The following is an 18,745-nucleotide window of genomic DNA, read 5'->3' as shown; positions in this document are numbered from 1 at the left end:
ACAAAGCCACGGGCTTTTTGACAGCTGTCAACCGACAACAACTCATCGCTAACCTCAGTGCTGCCATCTTGACGGGCCTAAATCTTATTGCTGCCAACTAAACCTCACTAATGCGAGATTTGAATTTGTACACAAAGCCACGTTCTTTTTTCACAGCCACGTGATTTTTGACAGCTGTCATCCGACAGCAACGCATCGCTAACCTCAGTGCTGCCATCTTGACGGACCTAAACCTAAGTGCTGCCAACGAAACCTTACTAGCGCGAGATTTCAATTGGTAAACAAAGTCACGTGCTTTTTTGACAGCTGTCATCCGCCATCTTGCATCGCTAACCCTAGTGCTGCCCTCTTTACGGCACTGCTAGTAATTTAAGATCCACGTGTTTTTTGCCAGCGGTCATCCGCCATCTTTCACCGCAAACCTCAGTACTGCACTCTTTAGCTACTACCTCTGAAATGTGGTGGCGGCAATTTGAAAAATTCCACGTGATTTTTTGACAGCAGTCATCATTCAGCCATTAATCAACAGAGCATCGTGCTGCCATCTTTAGCTACTTACCTTTGAAATGTGGTGGCGGCAATTTGAAAAATTCTATACGCTCTTTTGACAAGCTGCCATCTTTAAACAACAGAGCACCGTGCTGCTATCTTTAGCTACATACCTTTGAAATGTGGTGGCAGGCAACTTCCACATGACAGCTGTAATCCGCCATCTTGCATCGCTAACTTTAGTGCTGCCCTCCTTAGCTACTTACCTTTGAAATGTGGTGGCGGACAATTTTAAAAAATTCCACAACATTAGTGTTGCTATCTCTGCGGTACTGCGGGTAATTTAAAATCCACGTGCTTTTTGACAGCTGTCATCCGCCATCTTGCATCGCTAACCCTAGTGCTGCCCTCTTTACGGCACTGCTAGTAATTTAAGATCCACGTGTTTTTTCACGTGACAGCTCTCATCCGCCATCCTGCATCGCTTGCCTCAGTGCTGCCATCTTTACGGAAATGCGGGTAATTTGAAAAAATCCACGTGCTTTTTGACAGCTGTCATCCTCCATCTTGCATCGCAAACATCAGTGCTGCCCTCTTTAGCTACTACCTTTGAAATGTGGGTGGCGGATAATTTGAAAAATTCTACGTGTTTTTTGACAGCTGTCATCCGCCATCTTTAATGAAGAGAGCACCGTGCTGCTATCTTTACGGTTACTACCTTACTCACGTAGTAGCGGGTAATTTGAAAAATTCTAAACAGCTGCCATCCGCCATCTTTAATTAACAAAGCATCGTACTGCTATCTTTAGCTACATACATTTAACATGTGGTGGTGGCAATTTGAAATTCTATCCAGCTGTCATCTTTAATCAAGAGAGCACCGTGCTGTTATCTTTAGCTACATCATTTAAAATGTGGTGGCGGCAATTTGAAATTCCATCTAGCTGTCATATTTATTCAACAGAGCACCGTGCTGCTGTCTTTAGCTACTACTTTTGAATTGTGGTGGCGGATAATTTGAAAAAAAGAAAACATTAATGCATTTGCGAACCTAACCTCTCATCTACCATTTTCAAGGACACTATCCTTAATTTACAACAAGATACCCCTCCCGACGCTAATTACTACTTAGAGGTTACTACACAAGATGGCGGCGGCTGTTATGGCTGCCACCACCACCTCCTCCTCCTCTACCTCCTCCTCACCCTCTGTCAACGCATAGCTTTATCGATTATCATTGCTAAGGCGTGAGTGTGCAGCGATAACATTATTGTGCATGTTTAGACTTGCGGATTACAAAAGAAACATAACAAGTCTAAAATCGAACACTGTACTCGATGTTGTTAACTTCAACTTGTGATTAGAACATTGATTGATGTGTTGAGAACACTAAATAAGTAATCAAGACTAGAATCGAACACTGTACTCGATACAACATGTGTTTAGAACATGTCAGGGGATACCTTTGTTCTAACAAGATCAGATTGAAACATAACAAGACTACAATCGAACACTGTACTGGTTGTTGTTAACTTCAACATGCGATTTGAACATTGATTGGTGTGTTCAGATCACTAAATAAGTGATCAAGACCAGAATCGAACACTGTACTCGATACAACATGTGTTTATAACATGTCAGGGGATACCTTTGTTCTAAGAAGATCAGATTGAAAAGTAACAAGACTACAAACGAACACGGTACTGGTTGTTGTTAACTTCAACATGTGATTAGAACATTGTTGGATGTGTTCGGATCCCTAAATAAGTAACCAAGAGTAGAATCGATCACTGTACTCGATACAACATGTGTTTAGAACATGTTAGGAGATACCTTTGTTCTAAGAAGATCAGATTGAAACGTAACAAGACTACAATCGAACACTGTACTGGTTGTTGTTAACTTCAACATGTGATTAGAACATTGTTTGATGTGTTCGGATCACTAAATAAGTAATCAAGAGTAGAATCGATCACTGTACTCGATACAACATGTGTTTAGAACATGTTAGGAGATACCTTTGTTCTAAGAAGATCGGATTGAAACATAACAAGACTAGACTCGAACACTGTACTCGATGTCGATAACTTCAACATGTGATTAGAACAGTGATTGGTGTGTTCAGATCACTAAATAAGTAATCAGGACTAGAATCGAACACTGCACTCGATGTCGTTAACTTCAACTTGTGATCAGAACATTGATTGATATGTTCAGAACACTAACTAGAATCGAACACTGTACTCGATACAACATGTGTTTAGAACATGTTAGGGGATACCTTTGATCTAAGAAGATCTGATTGATACATAACAGGACTAGAATCGAACACTGTACTCGATGTTGTTAACTTCAACATGTGATCAGAATATTGTTTGATGTGTTGAGAGCAAAAGTACAACTTCAATGATTTGCCTAGTGTAAAAATAAAAAACTATGGAAAAACACTCTGCAGATATCGCGCAACTAACTCGCTCAGTAAACGATATTGAAAAAGTACAACTTCATTGATTTGCCTAGTGTGAAAATAGAAAACACACTGTGCACAAATCGCGTAGCTAACTCGCTCAGTAAACGATATAGCGAAAAATACAACTTCAATGATTTGCCTAGTACGAAAATCAAAAATATACTGTGCACATACTGCGTAGCTAACTCGCTCAGTAAACGATATAGCAACACTTCAATGATTTGCCTTGTCTTGTGCGACAATCAAAAAACCATACTGCGTAGCTAACTCGCTCGGTTACACATACCGCACTGCTAAGACGGTTGGTGATTGCAAATACACGGGTTATCGACTAGAACACTGATATATGCCATGCGAAAATAAAACACCATTCTGCGTAGCCAACTCGCTCAGTCACTCGCTTAGTAATTGCAAATACATCACAACACGACTAGAACACTGATGTACGCATACACGTTACTCTTGTTTTCGAAACACACGGACAAGAATGTTGCGAGATACTACACCTGACATACTTTCATGTAAAAAAATGGAAGGATGAAAAAATCATAAATTTTTTGTATGCATGTTGTCTCCTCCAAGTTGTAAGACCAAATGGACGCAGAACTGTGAGTTTCTGCTACGGCTTGCTTAGAACGTGAACGGAAGTGGCATGTTATCTCAGCAAAAAATACGCATGACCTTGTTCTCGCATACACGCAAGTCAAACACTTACAGAAATAAAATTTGGATACCGCAATTCAAATCCTGGCCACTTATTACCTTTTGCCGTCAGGAAGGGCATCCGGCCAGATCCTTACGTTTCATGTAATTACACGTTGTCAGGAAGACTGACGATCGTGCAGGAAAGGGCTAGGATCAGGTAGCTATCCCCCTAGCATTTGTTATCTTCAGGGCTGCTGACAGTAGGGGTTCGAACCCGCTATCTCTATATTAAGTTAGAAGTAACAGTAGTGAGAATAATTGCTGGTACAAGATGTTGATGGTGATTGATCTGTCGGATGGGGACGTTAAGCCTTGTGCAGGCTCCTGATAGAAGTAGGTTATCTGTCGGCACCGGGATTTACCCTCTCCCTACTGCCGTATATTATATCCTTAGGGAGGTGGTAGTATACAGTTTCGAATAACTAAAGTGTGTGCGAAAAGCCTGCTTTAAATTCTATAAGAGTAAAGGCGTATAACGCTGTTGATGGTGATTCACATGTCGGATGGTGACTTAAGCATTGAGCAGACCCCTTAGTGATATTCGACATGAGTAGGCTATGTGCCGGCTCCGGGATTTACCCACTCCGTACAATCATAGTATTTTATCTTAGGAACTTACACCAGCTAAATGTTAGAAAGCAATACTAAGGGAATTAACTACACGGTCAAGAAAATGCCATTGCACTGTTAATTAACTAATTAGAGCTAGATTTAATCTTTGAGTTACAGGTGTCTTATCATACACACAGTGTCCTCGCTGCTTGCTACAGCCGGAAAGCTGTGTACAATTTCTGTCAGCGCATGCATTCCTTACCTCGCTCTGACTGACTGTGGAAAACAGAGATACTACCTCAAAGACAGTGTTCTAGTACCTCACCTAAGCGACTTTACCTGTTATGCAGAACAAGGATTAAACCTGCTATGTTAACAACACGAGACGTAACCCGGTACTGGAAATTATTTAAAACTTAGTGCCAGCACATAGCCTATTACCCTGCAACTAACAAAGGAACCTGCGCAAAGCTCACTTCCCCGCGCATCCTCTCCGAGTGGATGTCTGACATCATAGGGAGTAGTGGAGGGGGTCACATGCTGTCTGGCCACCGTACTGCGCACACTGTGAAGCGCTGTTACACAAGAGTTTCGCTGTCTCTTCTGTATCCGTTTTAGCGCTCTTGTTGTTTTGTAAGTTTTATACACATTTATTTCTTTAGTTGTAGTAATTGTAGTCCTATAATGCCCTCGCATGTAGCGTGTACTGTATTGGTAAATGTTTTTATGTATATAGTGTTGAACAGTGTTACCTAGCGACCTACACGGATTATTACTCATTACGGAGCACATTAACCAGGTGAATAAACTAAATTCTTGACTGTGTAAAAAACAGAATTAGAAGTATCGGCAGTTGCGCAACTGGTATGCCAACACACATACACACACACATCTAAAGCCGCTCAGCAGCGGAATAATTGACGGCAGCCCAGTCTTTCAGCTATATAGTATTCTAGTGAGAGTGTCATTTGACTGTACAGTAGTTATGGCTGCTACTTCGAAGTCTGGTAGCAAATCTGGACGGCCTGTAAGGGGACACGCCAGAGAAATAGTATATAACGTAGCTGCTCACCTAGGAGAACAGAAAACAGCTCATAAACTGAATTATAATGTAGTGGCTTCAACAAGTGAAGCAACAGGGGTTTCTAAGTCACTGGTGAAACGTATTTTAGCGGAAGGGAAGACATCTATGGCCAAGGGTCGTTTGCATTTTTCTACACCTGATGGCAAGAAAACAGTCCACAAGAAAAGGATCGAAACAGACGACTTCACAAAAGGTGTGATACGTCGGAATGTAAGCGAATTTTACGTGGTGAAAAAAAACTGTACCTACCCTGGACAAATTGAAGCGTGTGTTAAAATCGGAAAAGATACTTGACTGTAGCAGAGAGTATCTTCGACGTTTATTGAAGGAGATGGGGTTCCGGTGGACTAGGTGCCGTAGTTCTCGAACGTTGTTGATAGAGAAACCTGACATTGTGGCATGGAGGGGAAGGTACCTCAGACAAATTCGTCAGTACAGAGAGAATGGTCGGAAAATAGTGTATTTAGATGAGACATTCGTTCATTCTACTCACTCTGTCCCATCATGCTGGCAATCTGATACAGAGGTGGGAAAATTACAAGCTATAGGGAAAGGTCCTCGCATTATTGTTGTGCACGCTAGGGGAGAGGAAGGCTTTGTAAACAACGCCTTATTGATATTCAAATCAAAACAAAAAACAGGGGACTACCATGACGACATGAACTTTACCAATTTTTCAACCTGGGTGGAAAGGCAACTGCTACCGAACTTAAGTCCAAACAGTGTGATAGTATTAGACAATGCTAGTTATCACAGCGTACAAGAGAATAGGAAGCCAACACTGTCATCGCTCAAAAAAGACATCGTTGATTGGCTTACGCGCAACAACATCCAATTTGAAGGAAGTTTGACCAAAGCGGAATTGATGACGTTAGTAAAAAATGTTCTCAGTGAGAAGACCTACAAAATTGATAAAATGTTAGCCAATGCCGGTCACAGTGTTTTACGTCTGCCACCCTATCACGCAGATCTCAATCCTATTGAGTTGGTGTGGTCAGACATCAAGGGAAGAGTGGGTGAATCTGTGTCAGACTCTCTAGAAGTGAAGCGAAGACTTTGCGAGCAAGCAATTTCTGAATACTCAGTGTCCAAATGGAAAAACTGTTGCAAGCACGTACGCGACATAGAAGATAAATATTGGTCCAAAGATGCCCTCATTGATGACGCCATTGATAGCTTCATTATTTCTGTGAATGATGGCAGCCCCTCTGAATATGAATCAGAGTCCGAGGATGAAAGCAGTAATCAGGAAGACGATTGTGAGATGGCAGATGAGATATGAGAATGACAGGTATGTCACACTGCCTCGTATGACTTAATTCTTTTCCTTCATAAGCGTGCATGAATTATTTTTGTTGTTCATATTATGTCCTCTGTGTGTACGCTTATTGGAACAGTATATTTTACTTTTTATATTTTTAAAAATATGGTTTACAGCTTGGGTATTGTAAATAGTTCCATTTAACTCAATGCTTAATACTTTTGGCCACTTTACATTTACTTTCGTTCTTTTAATTGCCTTGCGTTTCCGGCTTTAATGAAAGAATAATCTCAATCGAAGAGCCTGTCTGCAGCTACTTGCAGTATGTGTTAACGCCAGTTTGACAGCCGGCATGCCTGTCAGCCAGCTGCGCGAACCGAAGTAGCCGAGGGTTCTTTTGTTTGTTGTCGGTTAATACCCCCAAAGCTTAACGGTCGAACTACACTAAGAAGCGGCTAGCTGCTTCCTAATCCTAGCCCTGTTTTACAGCCAGATGCCCTTCCTGACGTAACAAGACCGGGATTTTCAAGCAGTGTACGCTTATTACGATACTCGGCGTTATAAAGTAGCAGGGTTTGAACTACGCTGTTGTCAGTTCTGCTAATTTTACACTAGGCAAGTGCTAGGGCTGTACCTTAATTAAAGTCTCGGCTGCTTCCTTTCTATCTTTCACCGAGCTCGATAGCTGCAGTCGCTTAATTGCGGCCAGTATCCAGTATTCGGGAGACAGTAGGTTCGAACCACACTGTCGGCAGCCCTGAAAATGGTTTTCCGTGGTTTCCCATTTTCACATCAGGCAAATGCTAGGGCTGTACCTTAATTAAGGCCACGGCCGCTTCCTTCCCACTCCTAGCCATTTCCTGTCCTATCGTCGCCGTAAGACCTATCTGTGTCGGTGCGACGTAAAGCAACTAGCAAAAAAAACTTTCTATCTTTCCTGCTCAGCAAGAATTTGTTTTACAGCCGATTGCCCTTTTTAACGCAAGGATCGGGATCAAGAATCAGTTTTACAGCCGGATGCCCTTCATGACGCTACAACTAAGATTTTAAATCGCAGTTTTAATGTCCCACTTTACGAAAAACAGCAGTAGCAAGGAACAGACAGCTGAAACATATTTTTGTAGTTTTACAGCCTGATGCCCTTCTTAACGTAAGGATCGAAGTTTTAAACCGCAAGGATCTGTTTTACAGTCGGATGCCTTTCTTGACGCAACAACTAAGATTTTAAATCACAAGAATCTCTTTTAAGACTAGTTGCCCTTCCTGACGCAAGAATCGGAGTTTTAAATTGCAAGAATCTGTTTTACAGCCGGATGGCCTTCTTGACGCAACAACTAAGATTTTAAATAGCAAGAATCTGTTTTAAGACTAGTTGCCCTTCCTGACGCAAAAATCAGAGTTTTAAATCCCAAGAATCTGTTTTACAGCCGAATGCTCTTCATAACCCAAGGATCGGGATCACGAATCTGTTTTACAGGCGGGTGCCCTTCTTGACGCAAGAACCACGATTTTAAATCGCAGTATTTAATGTCTTACTTTACTAAAAACAGCAGTAGCAAGGAACAGACAGTTAAAGCCGGTTTTTTAGTTTTACAGCCGGTTGCACTTCCTAACGTTATAGGACTAGGATTTTAAATCGCAGCATACGCGGTATGAAGTAAGATAAATCTGTTGTAGCTGGTTTTATAACTGGATGTCCTAGTAAAACCCGGTGCCGGCACATAGCCTACTCCTATCGAAGGAGCCTGCTCAAGGCTTAACGTCCCCATCCGACAGATCAATCACCATCAACATCTTGTACCAGCAATTATTCTCACTACTCCTGTTACTTCTAACTTAATGTAGAGATAGCGGGTTCGAACCCCTACTGTCAGCAGCCCTGAAGATAGCAAATGCTAGGGGGGATAGCTACCTGCTCCTAGCCCTTTCCTGCACGATCGTCAGTCTTCCTGACAACGTGTAATTACATGAAACGTAAGGATCTGGCCGGATGCCCTTCCTGACGGCAAAAGGTAATAAGTTGCCAGGATTTGAATTGCGGTATCCAACATTTTATTTCTGTAAGTGCCTGACTTGCGTGTATGCGAGAACAAGGTCATGCGTATTTTTTGCTGAGATAACATGCCACTTCCGTTCACGTTCTAAGCAAGCCGTAGCAGAAACTCACAGTTCTGCGTCCATTTGGTCTCACAACTTGGAGGAGACAACATGCATACAAAACATTTATGATTTTTTTCATCCTTCCATTTTTTTACATGAAAGTATGTCAGGTGTAGTATCTCGCAACATTCTTGTCCGTGTGTTTCGAAAACAAGAGTAACGTGTATGCGTACATCAGTGTTCTAGTCGTGTTGTGATGTATTTGCAATTACTAAGCGAGTGACCGAGCGAGTTGGCTACGCAGAATGGTGTTTTATTTTCGCATGGCATATATCAGTGTTCTAGTCGATGACCCGTGTATTTGCAATCACTAACCGTCTTAGCAGTGCGGTGTGTGTAACCGAGCGAGTTAGCTACGCAGTATGGTTTTTTGATTGTCACACAAGACAAGGCAAATCATTGAAGTGTTGCTATATCGTTTACTGAGCGAGTTAGCTACGCAGTATATGCACAGTGTGTTTTTGATTTTCGTACTAGGCAAATCATTGAAGTTGTATTTTTCGCTATATCGTTTACTGAGCGAGTTAGCTACGCGATATGTGCACAGTGTGTTTTTTATTTTCACACTAGGCAAATCATTGAAGTTGTACTTTTGTAATATCGTTTACTGAGCGAGTTAGCTACGCGATATGTGCACAGTGTGTTTCCATAGGTTTTGATTTTTACACTAGGCAAATCATTGAAGTTGTGCTTTTGCTCTCAACACATCAAACAATATTCTGATCACATGTTGAAGTTAACAACATCGAGTACAGTGTTCGATTCTAGTCCTGTTATGTTTCAATCTGATCTTCTTAGAACAAAGGTTGTAACTTTTTGATGACTGCCAATAAATAAAATCATGAATAATATATATAAATAAATAAATAAATAAATAATCAAACACTTCATAAAATACTTGAAATAAATTAAATTAATAAAAATATTCAATCGAAATGTCCGTAGTATGAGCGCCAGAGTTCACCAGAATGGATCCCTCGAATTTTGATAGAGCATGATAAACTTTATATCCCAGGGCGTGTACATAATGCTGCGTACTGGTACATCTGCTGCAGGCCTTACCTAACCTCCTGAAAACGACTAAATAGGTAGGAACTGCACCTACGTTCATCAATAACTCCACTGATTCTAAAATAGCTAACTATATTCTTTAAAAAATCCGTGCATGAGCACCTCATCAACACACAAAATTATACATATAATACACACATAAAATATTGCTGGAAGACTACATATTTACAACAACAACAATGAAAAACAGTGGGAAAACGAAAGCGAGAACTAAACTCCATTTGTAGATAATCCCATGAACAATGTACATATATAAAGATAAATACCCTTCACTGTCTCTATATCAATTCGACTTACCGATTCTCATGATCGGCAGTTATCACATCACACAGATACTGTACCTTGTAATACTGTGTTCACATATTTTAACACTTGTTGTAAAGATATATACACACGTCTGTCGATCCTCAACAAAAAATATGGAAAGTCTGAGAAAGCTTTCACCAACATGTAATGCCAGACCTCCACAAGTACTACAATACTTAATGCATACGCCCTCCACAATGTGTTGATCAGCCACTTTCCACGAACATAACAAGACTACGTTCCATGAACGTTTGAAGTCCAGTCCATTGCAGCCATGTCACTCGAATACCGTATATCCAGCACTACTTCCTACTCGTACAGTGCGTCAGTTGTCCTTCTTGTCCGTACCGAGTGGTTCCCTTATACAGTGTCACTGGTTGTAGTTGTCTTCCTTCTCGTTCCTTTACAATGACCCCTGGTTGCCGCCGTATGATTAACCTTTATAGACATCAACATCCCCCTCCTCTCAGATGATACATCTGGATTGGTGCTTGCCAGCCAATCATGAGTGAACCTCTTGTCAAGACCATGCCCAGAACTTCTCCTTGCTCTCAAGAGATAAACAAACTCTGGGGTTTATTACATGAGTCAACGAACTTCCCTATTACAGCAACAAGCTCATCTCATCAGGCTGGGATATATACATGACTCATGGAATTTCCCGACATAAGTACATCACAACAAACACTGGGGTAGCCACAAGACTCATCCAAATTACCAGAGTTATTAACGCAATGTTTCCCACTCGTGCAAAACAAATTACTCATACCTACATATGTGGATATCTCCCAGCTTACCAATATAAATGGCAAAATATACAAATGAAATACTGATAATAATAATGATAATAATAATGATAATAATAATAAATCGAATACTGACATTAATAGCTCTTACTTCTACATATAGTGCGAGGGTGTTATATATGTACTATCACAAGGTATCCCCTAACATGTTCTAAACACATGTTGTATCGAGTACAATGTTCGATTCTAGTTTTGATTACTTATTTAGTGTTCTCAACACATCAATCAATGTTCCAATCACATGTTGAAGTTAACAACATCGAGTACAGTGTTCGATTTCAATCGTGTTATGTTTCTTTTGTAATCCGCAAGTCTAAACATGCACAAGGATGTTATCGCTGCACACTCACGCCTTAGCAATGCATAATCGATAAAGCTATACCTTGACAGAAGATGAGGAGGAGGTAGCGGAGGAGGAGGTGGAGGTGGTAGCCATAACAGCCGCCGCCATCTTGTGTAGTAACCTCTAAGTAGTAATTAGCGTTGGAAGGGGCATCTTGTTGTAAGGATAGTCTCCTTCAAGATGGTAGATGAGAGGTTAGGTTCGCAAATGCATTAAAGTTTATGATAGTTAACGGATTTTTTTACAAATTATACGCCACCACAATTCAAAAGAAGTAGCTAAATTTAGCAGCACGGTGCTCTGTTGATTAAGGATGGCAGCTGGATAGAATTTCAAATTGCCGCCACGACATGTTAAAAGTATGTACCTAAAGATAGCAGCACGATGCTTTGTTAATTAAAGATGGCGGATGGCAGCTGTTTAGAATTTTTCAAATAACTTGCTACTACGTGCGTAAGGAAGTAACCGTAAAGATAGCAGCAAGCTGCTCTCTTGATTAAGGATGGCGGATGACAGCTGTCAAAAAACACGTCGAATTTTTGATATTATCCGCCACCCACATTTCAAAGGTAGTAGCTAAAGAGGGCAGCAGTGAGGTTAGCGATGCGTTGTTGTCGGATGACAGCTGTAGAAAAACACGTGGCTGTCAAAAAAGCACGTGGCTTTGTTTACAAATTCAAATCTCGCGCTAGTAAGGTTTAGTTGGCAGCAATGAGGTTTAGGCCCGTCAAGATGGCAGCACTGCGGTTAGCGATGCGTTGTTGTCGGATGACAGCTGTCATAAAGGACGTGGCTTCGTTTACAAATTCAAATCTCGCGCCTAAATTCAAATCTCCCGCCAAAATTCAAATTTCCCGCGGGAGGAGGAGGCCTCTGCGGAGGGCCTGAGGAGGAGGAGGCGGCAGTACCATCCGCTAATTCTACTACCAGTATATGTTACTATATTTAAATATTGCTGACTGAATGCTTCTACTTCTAAGTCCTCATATATACAATCTCCTTAATCAATAATGATCCATAGAACCCACCCATACACACTCTTCCATGTTTTCCTAAAATTCATAAGACAGCCAATTGTTTTTGCTATCACGTTATGTTTAGCTGACTTTTTAGAGAGTAAGCAGGTTCAGGATATAGGAAGTGAATGGGTGGCATACAGGGATGCTCTACTAGAAACAGCAAGGGAATGCCTAGGAACAACTGTATGTAAAGATGGGAAAAGGCGAAAATCTTGGTGGAATGATGAAGTGAGAGCAGCTTGTAAACGTAAAAAGAAGGCTTATCAGAAATGGCTCCAAACAAGGGCCGAGGCAGACAGGGATTTGTACGTAGACGAAAGAAACAGAACCGAACCGAACCCCATGGCACTACAGCCCTTGAAGGGCCTTGGCCTACCAAGCGACCGCTACTCAGCCCGAAGGCCTGCAGATTACGAGGTGTCGTGTGGTCAGCACGACGAAACCTCTCGGCCGTTATTCTTGGCTTTCTAGACCGGCGAAAGAAACAGAGCGAAACAAATAGTTGTCGAATGCGAAAAGAAGTCGTGGGAAGATATTTGTAATAACCTGGAAAGGCTAGGTCAAGCAGCAGGGAAACCTTTCTGGACAGTAATAAAGAATCTTAGGAAGGGAGGGAGAAAGGAAATGAACAGTGTTTTGAGTAATTCAGGTGAAGTCATAACAGATCCCAGGGAATCACTGGAGAGGTGGAGGGAATATTTTGATCATCTTCTCAATGTAAAAGGAAATCATCCTGGTGGTGGTGCGAACAGCCAAGCTCATGGGGAGGAGGAAAATGATGTTGGTGAAATTATGCTTGAGGAAGTGGAAAGGGTGGTAAATAAACGCCGTTGTCATAAGGCAGCAGGAATAGATGAAATTAGACCTGAAATGGTGAAGTATAGTGGGAAGGCAGGGATGAAATGGCTTCATAGAGTAGTAAAATTAGCGTGGAGTGTTGGTAAGGTACCTTCAGATTGGACAAAAGCAGTAATTGCACCTATCTATAAGCAAGGGAACAGGAAGGACTGCGACAACTATCGAGGTATCTCATTGATAAGTATACCAGACAAAGTATTCACTGGCATCTTGGAATGGAGGGTGCGATCAGTCGTTGAGAGGAAGGTGGATGAAAACCAGTGTGGTTTCAGACCACCGAGAGGCTGTCAGGATCAGATTTTCAGTATGCGCCAGGTAATTAAAAAATGCTACGAGAGGAATAGGCAGTTGTTTTTATGTTTCGTAGATCTAGAGAAAGCATATGACAGGTTACCGGTACCAAGGGAAATGATGTTCGCCATACTGGGGGACTATGGAATTAAAGGTAGATTATTAAAAGCAATCAAAGGCATTTATGTTCACAATTGGGCTTCAGTGAGAATTGATGGTAGAATGAGTTCTTGGTTCAGGGTACTTACAGGAGTTAGACAAGGCTGTAATCTTTCACCTTTGCTGTTCGTAGTTTACATGGATCATCTGCTGAAAGGTATAAAATGGCAGGGAGGGATTCAGTTAGGTGGAAATGTAGTAAGCAGTTTGGCCTATGCTGACGACTTGGTCTTAATGGCAGATTGTGCCGAAAGCCTACAGTCTAATATCTTGGAACTTGAAAATAGGTGCAATGAGTATGGTATGAAAATTAGCCTCTCGAAGACTAAATTGATGTCAGTAGGTAAGAAATTCAACACAATTGAATGTCAGATTGGTGATACAAAGCTAGAACAGGTCGATAATTTCAAGTATTTAGGTTGTGTGTTCTCCCAGGATGGTAATATAGTAAGTGAGATTGAATCAAGGTGTAGTAAAGCTAATACAGTGAGCTCGCAGTTGCGATCAGCAGTATTCTGTAAGAAGAAAGTCAGCTCCCAGACGAAACTATCTTTACATCGATCTGTTTTCAGACCAACTTTGCTTTACGGGAGCGAAAGCTGGGTGGACTCAGGATATCTTATTCATAAGTTAGAAGTAACAGACATGAAAGTAGCAAGAATGATTGCTGATGCAAACAGGTGGGGACAATGGCAGGAGGGTACTCGGAATGAGGAGATAAAGGCTAATTAGGAATGAACTCGATGGATGAAGCTGTACGCATAAAACGGCTTCGGTGCTGGGGTCATGTGAGGCGAATGGAGGAGGATAGGTTACCTAGGAGAATAATGGACTCTGTTATGGAGGGTAAGAGAAGTAGAGGGAGACCAAGACGACGATGGTTAGACTCGGTTTCTAACAATTTAATGATAAGAGGTATAGAACTAAATGAGGCCACAACACTAGTTGCAAATCGAGGATTGTGGCGACGTTTAGTAAATTCTCAGAGGCTTGCAGACTGAACGCTGAAAGGCATAACAGTCTATAATGTATGTATGTATGTATGTATGTATGTATGTATGTATGTATGTATGTATGTATGTATGTATGTATTTGATTTGTTTATTTATCATCAACAGAGTTATTAATTCTCCAATTACTGATTATATAATACATTCAAATAATACGAATATTAACAGCACTTAATACTACTACTAATTATATCTAAGCAATCTATAATATACACATACATACATTTGAAATGAGCGAAGGAAGGAAGTATAAATTTCAGTTTCCAAATGCGCAGAACACTCTGTCTATGAAGCGTCCATAACATGTCTGCGAATGTCACTAGCTGGCGAGTGAAATATATCCACTATCCCGCTAGTTTCGTTCAGGGATCTTAGGGCCAAGAGTTCCTGTGTGATTCCGTTCTGCACCTGGGTAAGTGTCGGGTATTGCGGGAAGGAACAACTGGAGTAAATTGAGACAGTCAAGGATACATTTGTGTATGAAACATGCGCCTAGACTCAATGCACATGTTTGTACAAAACAAATCATAACATGTCGATGACAGCTTGATGCACAAAGACTTTTTACTGATCCAAGGCTTTAACTAAGTATTTATGTGAGGGGATCCACACTTCAGAGCAGTACTCTAGACTAGATCGTATAAGCGAGAAATGCAGAGTTTTCAATGGGACAACAGATTAAAAACCCTTGCAATTTCTTTTGAGGAAGTCTAACGTTCTAAATGACTTATTAACGATATTTAACACATGCTCATTGAAAGATAGACCTTTTTGATTACTAAAAGTAACACCAAGATCGTTAATTTCAGTAACACGCTTCACTTCTTGATCCTTTATATGATAATTGAATACATTAACTTGCCATTTTCTCGTGAAGGATATTGCACTGCACGTTGAAATATTTAGGGTTAAATGCCACTTTTTGCCCCAATCACTAATATTATTTATATCAGACTGTAACGATTCACAGTCTCTCATCTTTTCAATGAACCTGTATATTTTAAGGTCATCAGCATCGAGCAGGTAGTTGCTCGAATGGATTTGTGATGGCAGATCATTAACAAATAGAAGGAAACATAAAGGTCCCAGTAGTGAACCTTGTGGAACGCCAAATATAGGCTGATAAGGACGAGAAATTACACCCTCGTATTTTACTGTATACCTCCTGTCGTAAAGATAGAATTTAAACCATTCAAGCAAGCTTCCATGAATGCCATATGCTGACAATTTAGTCAGAAGAGCATTATGCTGCACAGAGTAGAAAGCCTTGGAAAAGTCCGAGTACACGGCATCAAACTGGGGCCTGTTCCACGAACGAACTTTTCAACTTTTCAACTTTGCACTTATCAATTCTTGCAAAGTGCAAAGTCTTTCTGTTCCACCATGATCTAGGTTGTACTTTTCAATTTCTTCGCAAAGTGAAAAGCCTTTGCGAATGAGTGATCCGATCGAGCTTATTCCATGGGCAAACTGTATAGGCCTAATACTCTATGATTTTAATGCTTTACTTTTCGCGGCGAACTTGACGGTATAATTGTGGTACAGTTTAAGTTTTTATCATGGGAAAGAAATGTTATTATTACAAGAAGCTGGTTGTGCTGGAAGTTGTCAATGAGAAATGTGACATCCTTTTTGACAACTTTTAAGATAACCTCTCAAATGATGACCCATCAATGTTAACGAGAGTACCGTCAACGCATCCACACACAGAAAGAAATTCACCCTTCGTTAGAAATTCGGTCGCTATATTATGTGGATTATCAGGCCAACGTACTGTTAAGAAATATTACATTTACTGTAACATGTACGACTTTGGTAACAGTTCTGCAAATAATTGATTTTGATATCCCATGCATTGGTGCTACACCGTGCAGCTGGGCACCATTTACTAACCAACGTAAGCATATAAGAATTTGTTCTTTTTCGGAAAGGAATTCACTTCTTTTTGTTGGATGTTTCAATAAATGACCGATCATTTCAAGAATATACTCAGCCTGTGTTGGGGTAATACGAAATTTACTCGCGAAAGTCCGTCGAAGTGAGGTTATAAAAATTAATCTCGTCTTTGTACGTTTTCTTATTGGATTCTTCATAACTGTCCTCACTTGATGCTAATAAAAGTTCACGTCGTAACGTGTTTATATCACTAAACAAAATTCTACGCCGAGAATCTAGTGTGCATACTTGTTAATTAACAGATGAAAAGGGCATCATCTCTTTGCAAGATTTATGAAAACTATTCACTTCATTTCTTTGCACTTTGCATTTCTGTGCCAAAGGAGGAACATAACAGGCTTTAAAAGTGAAAAGATACCTAACTTTTCACTTTTCATTTGCAAGCTAAATCTGGAAAGTGATTGTGGAACAATTTCTGAACTGAAAAGTGCAAAGTGAAAAGTTGCAAAGTTCGTTCGTGGAACAGGCCCCTGCTTGCAATTGTCCACAGCGCTAGATATGACGTGGAAGTACACGGCAAGATTGGTGGTAGTTGAGCGTTTCTGGACAAAACCATTCTGGTTAATATTAAGTAAACCACTGACTGCACTGTACAAGGCTTTGTATACAACTCTTTCCGCTACTTTGGAAATGAGTGAAAGAAAAACTACTGGTCTGTAATTGACAAATAAAGATCTATCATATTTCTTATTAAAGACTGGAATAACATATGCTTTCTTCCATTCGGACGGGAAATTGCCTGTACGAAGAGACCAGTTGATTATCGTGGCTAGTGGGATTGCCAGCTCCTCAGCACACTCACGTAACACAATTCCTGGAATGTGATCTGTACCACAAGACTTCTTCGTATCCATGGACTTCAAGATTTTGCAGACTTCCGATGCCGAAGTTACCACTGATGATACGTTAATTTCCCCGAATTGTTCGGTGTGAGAATTACAGGGAACACTGGGTGGATGACATTTTTTGAAAGTGTCCGCAAAATTATCCAGAATTTATTTCAATGAGCTAATTTCCTTGTCTTTATTAATCATCGTAGAGGGTAGCCGCCTAGATTTTGATTTGCAATTAATAAATTTCCAAAATCTTTGTGGATGTCTGATAATATCTTCCTCAACAGACCCGACATAATCCCTATACTTTCTCCGCTGCATTTGTTTGTATTCCTTTCTTAGCGTCGCGAATTCGTTGTAATCTGAGGGAAATGAAGGCCTAGCAGCTCGTTTCCTTGCTCTTTCCTTTGCCCGCATTTTGTCTGTAAGTTCGGAATCATACCAAGAGGGAAGACGCCTAGTCTTCATTCTGCGGGAAGGTACGGCGTCCTTAAGAGCGCTGTGCAGTAAGTCATAAAACAAGTCAACTGCGGCATCAAGAGATGGACAGGATTCGAGCAAGTTCCATGGACAACGGGATAAGATATTTTGTAGATAAGGAAAGTCTGCTTTTGTCCAAACGAATAATGATTTTGTAGTCTGTGGTAAACAAGAAACAGGGGAAATATGAAGTCTGAGCTCAAGCGCAGAATGATCTGATTGTACTAACTGTTCTGTTGCTTCACACAGGGTATTATTAGTGACTTTTTCAGACAGGAAAGCTAGGTCCAGGAAGTTATTTTCTCGTGTTGGAAAACCGCAAACTTGGCGAAGATTAAATTCATTGGTGATCTGTAAAAGAAAGCAGGCTTCCTCGTTGACATGGATGAGAATAGGATTGATAGATTCCGAATCGTCTGAGGTCCAGGCAAATTGGCTTATATTGAAATCACCGCACACGATAATAATGTCATTTTGTTTTGCTACGCGATTGATTCGAGCCAGAGTTTCTCGGAAGTCTGTGAGCCGTACTTTCACCTCGTCCGGGGGCAGGTAACAGCAGACTATGTATAGCGCTCGGCCAGGGGATGGGGTGGCTTCCACAACAACACATTCCCAGTTTCCCGTTAGGTCAGGCCGTTGCACTGGACCGTACGCAGTGTTCACTGCTATTAAAACCCCACCTCCCTTGTTCTTACTAGTAATGATATTTTGCCTATCTTGGCGGAAAATAACATAATTGTCGTGCAGTATTTCAACATTGTCGATTGAAGAGTCGAGCAGTCGTAATGCACGTCACTCAGAACGACGTTAAAGTCCACGAGTGATTTCTTAAGACTACAGACATTCTGGTAGTAGATACTAAGGCTGGTATTTACCTCCGGTCCTGGGT

This window comes from Anabrus simplex, chromosome 12 (assembly GCF_040414725.1).
Source record: "Anabrus simplex isolate iqAnaSimp1 chromosome 12, ASM4041472v1, whole genome shotgun sequence".
In the NCBI taxonomy this organism is placed as follows: Eukaryota; Metazoa; Arthropoda; class Insecta; order Orthoptera; family Tettigoniidae; genus Anabrus; species Anabrus simplex.
This window is presented reverse-complemented; position numbering follows the sequence as displayed.